Genomic DNA, 9906 nt, shown 5'->3' with positions numbered 1-9906 from the left:
TCTTGTTTTTGTGCATGTTATTATCTCCGCAGGTCTGTCTAAATAAAATAGGATGGATGAACAATCTGGAGGAGAAAACAATGGGACCGATTGTCCTGGGGGGAGGGGGTTGCAGAGGCGAGGGGGAGGTGGGGGGGAAAGGAAGTGGTGTTAACAAACCCAGGGACAAGGGAACAAGGGATCCAAATCAGTGGTGAGGAGGGTGTAGGAGACCTGGAAGGGCATGATCGAGGGAAATGTAACCAAGAGGAATTACTGAAACCTAAATGAAGGCTGAGCATGATAGTGGGACAAGAGGAAATAAAAGGAAATAGAGGGAAGAACTATGAGGCAAAGGGTATTTGTAGAGGTCTAAATAAAGGCATGTACATATGTAAATATAGTTATATATAAGTTTGGGGAAACAGATCTACCTACATAGGTTTAGTATTAAGGTAACAGGAAGGACATTGAGCCTCTACTCAAGTACTCCCTCAATGCAAGAATACTTTCTTCTATTAAATTGGCATTCCAAGATGCTCACCTTCCCAACACTATTGCTGAAAACAAAGCAGGTGCATAAGCAGATGTGGTGAAGAAAGATAATGGTGGCTGGCTATCAAAAGATATAGCGTCTGGGGCCTTAAAGGCTTGAAGACCCATCTAGCTCAGACAAGCAGACATCTAGCTCAGAAGCAACAAAGCCCACATGAAAGAAGCACACCAGCCTGTGTGATCATGAGGTGTCGAAGGGATCAAGTATCAGGCATCAAAGAACAAAAAATCAAATCATTGTGAATGAGGGGGAGTGCAGATTGGAGACCCAAGACCCATCTGTAGGCAACTGGACATAAATGTATAGAAGGGAATATCTATAAGGGTATAGAAGGGTCACAGGGAGGAGACAAGCCAGTCAGGGTGCAATGTAGCAATGATGATACAAACAAATTTCCTCTAGTTCCTAACTGCTTCCTCCCCACCCCCTCACCCTCACCCCCACTATCATGATCCCAATTCTACCTTACAAATCTGGCTAGACCAGAGGATGTACACTAGTACAGATAGGAACTGCAAACATAGGGAATCCAAGACAGATGATCCCTTCAGGACCAGTGCTGCCAGTGGCGATACTGGGATGGTGGAGGGAGGGTGGGTTGGGAAGGGGGAACCAATTACAAGGATCTACATATAAGCTCCTCCATGGGGGATGGACAACAGAAAAGTAGGTGAAGGGCGACGTCGGACAGTGTAAGATATGACAAAATAACAATAATTTATAAATTATTAAGTGTTCATGAGGGAGGGGGCAGCGGGGAGGGATGAGAAAAACTGAGGAGCTGATACCAAGGGCTCAAGCAGAAAGCAAATGTTTTGAGAACGATGATGGCAACAAATGTACAAATGTGCTTGACACAGTGGATGTAAGTATGGATTTTGATAAGAGTTGTAGGAGCCCCCAATAAAATTATTTAAAAATAAAGATTGACTGAAATGTCCACTCAAGACTGTAACCTTTAGATTCTAGCACCCTGTGATAACCAAATAAAAACTCTTCTAAAAAAAAACAAAAGAAAAACTTGGCTTATACTCAAGTGTATACGGTAATTCCAAAATAGAAATCAGTCACTGAACATATTAAGTTTCTTTAAATTCTTTTTTTTTTTAGTGCCAAATTACTTTTTGAAAAAAATCATTTTATTGAGGGCTCTTACAGCTCTTATCACAATCCGTACATACATAGATGTGTCGAGCACATTTGTACATATGTTGCCATCAACATTTTGAAAACATTTTCTTTCTACTTGAGCCCTGGCATCAGCTCATATTTTTTTTGTTGTTTCTTTAAATTCTTTATGTATGAATACTGTGACTATTTTAAGAATATCCTCTGTTTGTAAGTAACTACTTATAATTTAATATACTCAAGTCTGAGGCAAAAGCTACTATCCACAGAAAACTATAGAAATCTGTCCAATGATGTCCAATATCTCTTTACAATATCGGCTAGGTGCCCTAGTAGATTACGGAGTTAAGAATTTGGTTGCTAATAGTCAGCAGTTCAAGACCAGCAGTCGCTCTGTTGGAAAAAGATGTAGCTACTGCACTCCCTGAGCAAGATCCACAGTAGAACTACCAAGGCAGAAAAGAGAGATTATATGCATATTTGTTTTGCTGAAAAGATGGGAGACATTCAGATTAAACCAATGAATTATTCTAAATTGACAGGTGTTACTCAAGAAAAAGAAGAAAGTCCTGCAGGCTTCAGGAGTCGATTAGTAGAGGTGCTCGTAAGTTAACCAACCTGGATTCAGAATCAGCCAAAGGGAAGACTGTTTTAAACACATTATGATCCATTCAGTCCGATACCCACGGGAAGCTTCAGCATCATCAAGCTTGGGACCATAAAGCAACCCAAATGAGCTCCTCACAGCAGCCGTCTAGGTATACAACAACTGCAACTTGGAGGAAAGAAAGAGAGAACACCAGGAGCAAGAATTCTTAGGGCTGCTACTGTAGTCAATTAAGGCCCCAGACCCAGAGGTGGAGTGGCTGACGCAGTCCCTATAACTTCAGCCCCAAGTGATTAGCTACTCACTACAGCTGTAACTACTGAGTGACTACAACTGTGGTCATGCTGAGTTCGTATCTCGCAAGGAATGTCCCCCATGAGACATGGGGGTGAGAGGGAAGTCTCCTTCACTTGTTTCCCTTATGGGACCTTGGGGCATCTGGCCCACAGAATCATGATGAAGGCCAAACCCTTAGACTGAAGGAGACCGGGCTCCCATGCTCCCTCTTGCAACACCTTTGACAGCAATCTCAATAAGCCTTGGATATGTGTAGATGTTGTCCATCTACTTTCCGCTGGATATCAGGGCTACCTAGTCAGCACGAAAATCCTCTAGTGGTCTCTTAACTTCCCCTTTCCAAGTAGTTGGCATCGATGAGGCCTCAACAAAAAGATTTTTCACTCCTCCCTTGCTTTGCTTCTGAGAAGGGTTCTTTATTCTCCCACTAATTTCTAGTTGTTCCAGAGTCTCGAGTCTCCCGCCTCCCCTTTAGACATTTTTTTTAATTGAGACTGAGTGCACAAGAAACCATCATTACCAAACCTACCAAATTGCTCAAGAGAACAGCTGACTAATGCAGGATTTGAATCCCAAACTTTGGGAGCATCACAAAAACTTTATGAGGCTCTTAAGAGAGAGAATTAAGAGGTAGAAGGAGACAAGGCCCAAGAAATGGCTTTTAAAGCACATAAACAAGCCTTCATTAAGACCCCAGCCTTAGAGCTCCTGACATAGAAACAAGAAAAGAAAGAAGAAACCTTTTTCCTACGTGTGTCAGAAAAAGACCAAGGTGGCAGTAAGAGTTACGATCAAGTTTTTTAGAACTGAACCACGACAGTGGCATATCTGTCCAAATAAATCTGGCTTCCTACCTCCCAGAGCCAATAACAAGCTATCTGCCTTTTATTGTTCAGCCCATGTATCTTTAACATGTTGACAAGTTTGTCTCTTCAAGACGGAAGCAATGCCATATAAGAATGGTGGTGACAAGGCCCATCCCACTCCAGATGGTGGACCAGGCAGCTCACAGGTTTAGGGTAAGTGAAGGGAATGCATTCTGAAATTATATACACACACACACTCACACATACATTAAGGTGACATAAGTTTTATCAATGGTGTCCCGCTTTAGTGTTAAAATCTGGTCACCTTACCTATAAGGCCTGAATGACCTATCCCAAATTGCCTTACAAGATCCATTCCAGAGGTCATGGGCACGTAATCTATCAACTAACACAGCAACATATGATAATGAGGTTCACTGGCTGCGGATTATGAGGCTAACCATTATGTTGGAACAAGGACCAATGAAGATGCAAGAATAATGGCCAATGGGAAAGCATGATAGGGGCTGAGGGGAGCCAACGGGGGTCCTGCAACCCAACCCCTAGAAAATTCAATGTCGTACCCCTAGCCATTGTCATCTTCCTCAGATCATGAGGTGGCCTGCTTCCTGGTTGAAGTGTACTTTGCTTATTACAAAATCTTGGTCTGCTTACAAAAAAGAAAAAGAAATGGAGATTCCCTAATGTCTAAAACAAGAATGGTAAGGGTTAAAAATGTGGGGATCCCTATAGGCAATGGAATACCTTGTAAAATAATTTAAAAGAAGATATGTTGTTAGGTGCCATCGAGTCGGCTTCAACCCATAGTGACCCTACGCTTAACAGAATGAAATACTCTGGAGTCTTTTTGGGAGGGATGGGGGGGTGGGGGATAATCTGGAGTCTTGAGCCATCCTCACAATTGATTGTTCCTAAGCCTGAGCCCATTAACCCATCTTGTAGAGGGCCTTCCTCTTTTTTGGCACCCCTCCACTTTACCAAACATGATGTCCTTCTCCAGTACTGGTCTCTCCTGACAATATGCCCAAAGTATGTAAGACAAAGTCTCTAAGGAGCACTCTGGATGTACTTTTTCCAATATAGATGTGTTTGTCCTTTTAGCAGTTCATGGTGCTTTCAATATTCTTTTTTTTTTGCAGCAAATATAAAAATAATTTTATGTTTTTATTGGGGGCTCTGACAGCTCTTATAACAATCCATACATCAATCGTGTCAAACATATTTGTACATATGGTGCCATAATCATTTTCTAAACATGTAATTTCTATTGGAGCCCTCAATATTCTTCTTGATCACCACAATTCAAATGCATCTATTCTTCTACAGTCTTCTTTATTCAATGCCTAACTTTCACATGCATATGATGCAATGGAGAATACTATGGCTTGAGTCAGGAGCAACTTAGTCCTCAAAGTAACATCTTTGCTCTTCTATGCACACAAGGCCTGGTGCAGCAGATTTACCCAATGCAATACAACTTTTGATCTCTTGACTACTGCTTCCATGAGCATTGATTGTAGATCCTTGTAAAACAAAATCCTTGACAACTTCAACCTTTTCTTCATTTATTATGATGTTACTTATGGGTCCAGTTATGAGGATTTTGGTCTTCCTTACATTGTGTTGTAATCTATACAAGGCTACAATCCTTGATCTTCATCAGCAAGTGTTTCAAATCCTCCTCACTTTCAGCAAGCAAGATTGTGTCATCTGCATATCACGGGTTAATAAGCCTTCCTCTAATCCTGATGTCGCAATTATATAATCCAACTTCTCTGATGATTTGCTCAGCATATAGATTGAATAAGTATGATGAGAAGATAAACCCTGTTGCACACCTTTCCCAATTTAAAACCAGGTGGTATTCCCTTGTCCTGTTTGCACAAGTGCCTCTTGGTCTCTGGACAAGTTCTAAATGAGTACAATGAAGTGTTCTGGAATTCCCATTCTTCTCAAGGTTATCCACAGTTTATTATGGTCCACACAGTCAAATGCCTTGGCACAATGAAACACGAGTAAACATCTTTCTGGTATTCTCTGTTTTGAAGCCAAGATCCACCTGATCTTACCAATGATAACCCTTATTCCATGTCCTCTTCTGAATCCTGCCTGAACTTCATGCTGTTGCAACCATTGTTGGATGATCCTAAGTAAATTTTTACTTGCATATATTGTTCTATAGTTTGAGCATTCTGTTGGGTCATCTTTCTTTTTTTTTTTTTTTCCCCACCCCCCACCCCCCAGGGTCATCTTTCTTTGGAATGGAATACTTTGTAGAAAAATTAAAAAGAAAAAAAAAAAAAAAGAAAAATTAAAAAGAACATGGAAGATTTGTACTATAATAATATGTTATCAACTGATGAAAAGTGGCAGAACAAGGCTTATAGTATAAAGCCATATTTTCTAAAAAATAAAAATTCAGGCAGCCCAGTGGGATAGGAGTATGGAGTGGGCTGACCGTGGGTGAGAGGTCAAACGCCGGGGACCCAAGTGGGGTTGCTTGAAATAAGTGCCTGGTACTGCTGCTGCAGTCACCACCTCACCTAAAAGAAGCCACGTGTCCCCTTCCAAACCCGGAATCCCAGTCAGAAGGTCCAGTCTGCCTGTTTACTGATGCGATGCCAGCACAAACTCAACTGTTTCCCCCTGATCTGGAACTGTGACCTGAGCAGGATCTATGGCACTATAACTGCTAACACAAGCACTTTTTTTTAAAAACATTTTATTAGGGGCTCATACAACTGTTATCCCAATCCATACACACATCAATTGTGTAAAGCGCATTTGTACATCGTTTCTCAAAACATTTTCTCTCCATTTAAACCCCCGACGCACTTTTGTTGCTCATCACCCCATGCTCCTCAGAGTCGTCTGAAATATATACCCTACCTAGCATATGCGACCTTTGCAGGCTGAGAGAACTGGGTTCAGTACACCCAAGGGAGGAGATATGCTATCACGACACAGAAATTTTACCACAACCTTCTCAGGTCAACACATCCTTAAAGCAGTTTCAACATGCCAGAATTGGATGGTAAAACAGTACTGGTGCTTGGCTTTGACAGAACCAGCTACTTGCAAATGCTCCCATTGAGGACCAGTGAAGTGCAGCACACTGCCTGCAGACCAAAGGGATACTCTGGGGGTGTCAATAGCCATGCTGGCTGTGCTTATTCCCAGCCAGTGAAAGATTCTTGTATTATATCGCCTTATCTTTGTGGCCCCATGAGACCTTCCTAGAGATTGAAAATGCAGTGGAGAGTAGGCAAGCACTGCTGCCCATCTTCTAGTGGCATAAGCACCGTAACAATTACTTCATTCAGGAGGACTCCAAATTGTATTTCAACAGCTGCAGGGCTTAGTGGCAAGAGTGTATAGAACTTAACACAGAGGATTAGCTGATACTGATGTTGAGGAGGCTTTAATTAATGTATTCAAGAGGCTTGATAATGGCATATCGTTGGAGACCCAAGTCAGGAATCCCAATTCTCTTTTTTTTTGGATCCCAACTACCTGGTGCTTCAAGTGGACTTTTTGGCGGCTACTGCTTGTGTGGCCCATGTGGATGGTGTTGACCTTTGTGTGGCCAAACAGGTGATAGCAGAGCCATGCTGGGCATGCAAGAGGCTGGGTCTTGGTCAGTAGTCACACTCTGTAATGACCACAATGCTCAGAATCAAAGCAAACTGGGATGGCTGAAATTCAAACATGCAACCAATGAGAATAAGAGTGTGGTAAAACAGGATCAGTTGTTTGGCTTGCTGGTGCCTTTTAGGGCTTTTGTAGATGTCCAGTTCAAATAGAACATTGACCTTAAAAAAAGAGTGATAGAATTTCACCCAGACCAGATGCATGACAATAAATATACCAAGTTTATCCCCCCTAATTATTACTCGCCTCCTTATCTCACTGGTGAGCCAGGGGTAACTTACCACTGATTAAGGCCATAGGATAAGTTTCTGATGGGTTGTGGAAGACTATGCACAGGCAGGATGTGGTTAGAATTATGGGTGAGTACCTAACTGGCATGCACCACCAACTGATATCAGCTACCTCTGGGAGAGATGCATGGCCTTGTAACAGAAAGGAGAGCCAAGATGGCCTCAATATTCAAGGATCAGATTGTAGCAACCCATTTCATTCGCCATGCTGTGGGCAACGAGCTTAGAACAGTAGGCCATGAACATCACTCCAAAATGGCTTCCTGAAGCGTTTGCTTGGATGTAGATATACAAAGATGACATTATAATCATCATGGTTCAGTTCAATTCTCACATCATGGGTGCATATCAAAACCAAGACTAGTGAGTGGGTTAGACCCTGGCAAGTCTCAAAATAAATGTAATGGACAGACAGAGTGAAAGAAGTTATAAACACCGCTAGTGGGTCTTTCTAAGTATTTGTCCATTTGATACTCTAGATTGTCTAGTCCTCCAAACTGACTCTGCAGCAGGGTGAAACATCATCTAGTTCTGGTCTGAGTCAAACCTCTCAGCACCTGTTTATGATTATACTGATTTTGTGAATAAGGTGCTCCTTTTTGTGGGCATCTCAAAGCATTTGACTTTTACCAATCTGAGAAAGTCAGGATGACCAAGATTTTGAATAGGCCTAAAGAGTTCTGGGGTCTTAAAGGCTTGTTTCCAAAGGATTTTAAATCACATAATCCAAAGCCAAAGGAGGGAATAGTATCAGAGGCTAAATTGTGAGATTCTGGTTTTCAGAAGGCTATGGATGACAGTAGAAGCCCAAGATACATGTGTGAGCTCAACATAGGAAATAAGCCTCCAGTGATTTCCCTCTATCCACAATGGAGGGATATGAATAAACTGATTATCTAACAGTGTATTTGAGAGACGACTATACTACAGAGGACTATAGAAGATCAAAATGATAAACCGGACTTTAACGATTAAAACCTGTCATTTGATCCCTGCTCTGATACACATTGGGCCTGATCTGGTTTTCAACATTTTCTGTTTGTTGTTGTTGTTCCTATTGGGGTTTATCTCATGTATTTTGTAATTTGGAGTGACCCTCTTGAATTTTTGTTACAAGTTTTCCTGTTTTTTTCAGTATATGAAACCTGAGATAGTTGAGCATCTAGAGACAACAAGTAGAATAAGGGTCCTTGTGGGGGGGGTTGTGGGGAGGAGAGGTAAAGGGGAGCTGATATCAAGGAGTTCAAGAAGGAAGAGAATGTATTGAAACTGGTTGTAGTAGCAATTGTACAATAATGCTTGATGTGGTAGAACTATGGAATGGTACGCTACTGTATTAACTCTCAATAAAATGATATTGAAAAATATATTAAAAGAATGAAGCTAAAAAGAAAAGCTAGTGTCTTACTGAGCATGTATTTGCATGGTAAAGGGGAAGAAAAATCACGCTATTCGTACTTGCAGACCCCTTTCTTCACTAAGAGTTGAATGTATAAGGTAACATGTATTTATTGTCTGACTTCCTAGATACACAATTTATATACTGTCCATCCAAATTTGTTTTAGCCTGAAATGGTTTTCTAATCCAATACTTAAGCCATAATGACCAAAAACAAGCAGTCTGGATGTGTACGTTTTTGTGGTGATCTCAATGAAATGCTTCTTACATGGAAGAACAATTCTTGCTCCCTTCCCCACTGCTGTTTTCCTAAGGTATTTAAACATTTTAGTTTTTGTCACAAACTTGAAAACAAAGATTTTTAATTTTATCAACTCTTATATCCATGTTAAATAAAGAGCATTTGTTTGTATTAATGAAATGCTTCATTAAGTTTGAAATTAAAAGATGCAGAGTAAAAAAGGGGGATTGGTATATTCCATTACTGTTATCAGTAGCCAACAACATATCTCTTTCACCATGTAATCCCCTATGGCGTGGCATACTATCCATGTGGTGTAGGTAGCCTGCTATTGGAAAATATATTGTAATTTATTAGTAATAACAATTTTCACCCCTTCTGGAATTATAAGGATGATACACACCGGAGAGGTTGGAGATGGAGGATGGGGCTGCGCACCGGCCAGAGGAAGGCGGAGGTGGCACAGAGACCCTGCCTGTCGGTCCTGGGTCGTTCGGCACCAAGATGAGAGGTTGGAGACGGAGACACGGAACAGAGATAGAACTTAACCAGGAATGTGAAGTTGAGAAAGATTTTATTGAGGCAGGGAAAGAACTCCTGGGAGGGAAGGGAGAGCAGAAAAAGGGACAGGGGCATCTTGAGCCCCCGGGCAGATTCCGAGACCCAACAAGTTAGGCCAGGGAAATCGCCTCTGGCAGTGAGGCAGTGGGACATATGTAGGGCTTGAGCCAAGGACGTATGTACTGGTAAGGGGAAGGAAGGCCTTCTGGTGCTGCAGTGTCAGGGTCTGAGTCAGGATGTGGTCTGTCTGTAAATCATCCTGGAACACTGAGGAAAGGGGCTGTACAGACCCGGCCCGTAGAGATAAGCTCCTTGGAATGCTGGAGGCAGGGACTGCACAGTCCAGCTCTGGCCTTGAGAGGCGGGGGTG

General features: G+C 41.8%; 1 protein-coding gene and 1 pseudogene across 1 annotated transcript in view; one reads left to right on the top strand and one right to left on the bottom strand.

Annotated features, from left to right (window-relative positions):
* IPPK (inositol-pentakisphosphate 2-kinase) overlaps positions 1-9906 on the bottom strand; it is an 88752-nt gene that overhangs the window by 59325 nt on the left and 19521 nt on the right. The gene's annotated exons all lie outside the window — the stretch shown is intronic.
* LOC115872660 lies at positions 5973-7699 on the top strand (annotated as a pseudogene).

Source organism: Echinops telfairi, unplaced genomic scaffold (assembly GCF_000313985.2).
Source record: "Echinops telfairi isolate 266 unplaced genomic scaffold, ASM31398v2 ScPeMD7_7430;HRSCAF=8468, whole genome shotgun sequence".
Classification (NCBI taxonomy): domain Eukaryota; kingdom Metazoa; phylum Chordata; class Mammalia; order Afrosoricida; family Tenrecidae; genus Echinops; species Echinops telfairi.
This window is presented reverse-complemented; position numbering and strand designations above follow the sequence as displayed.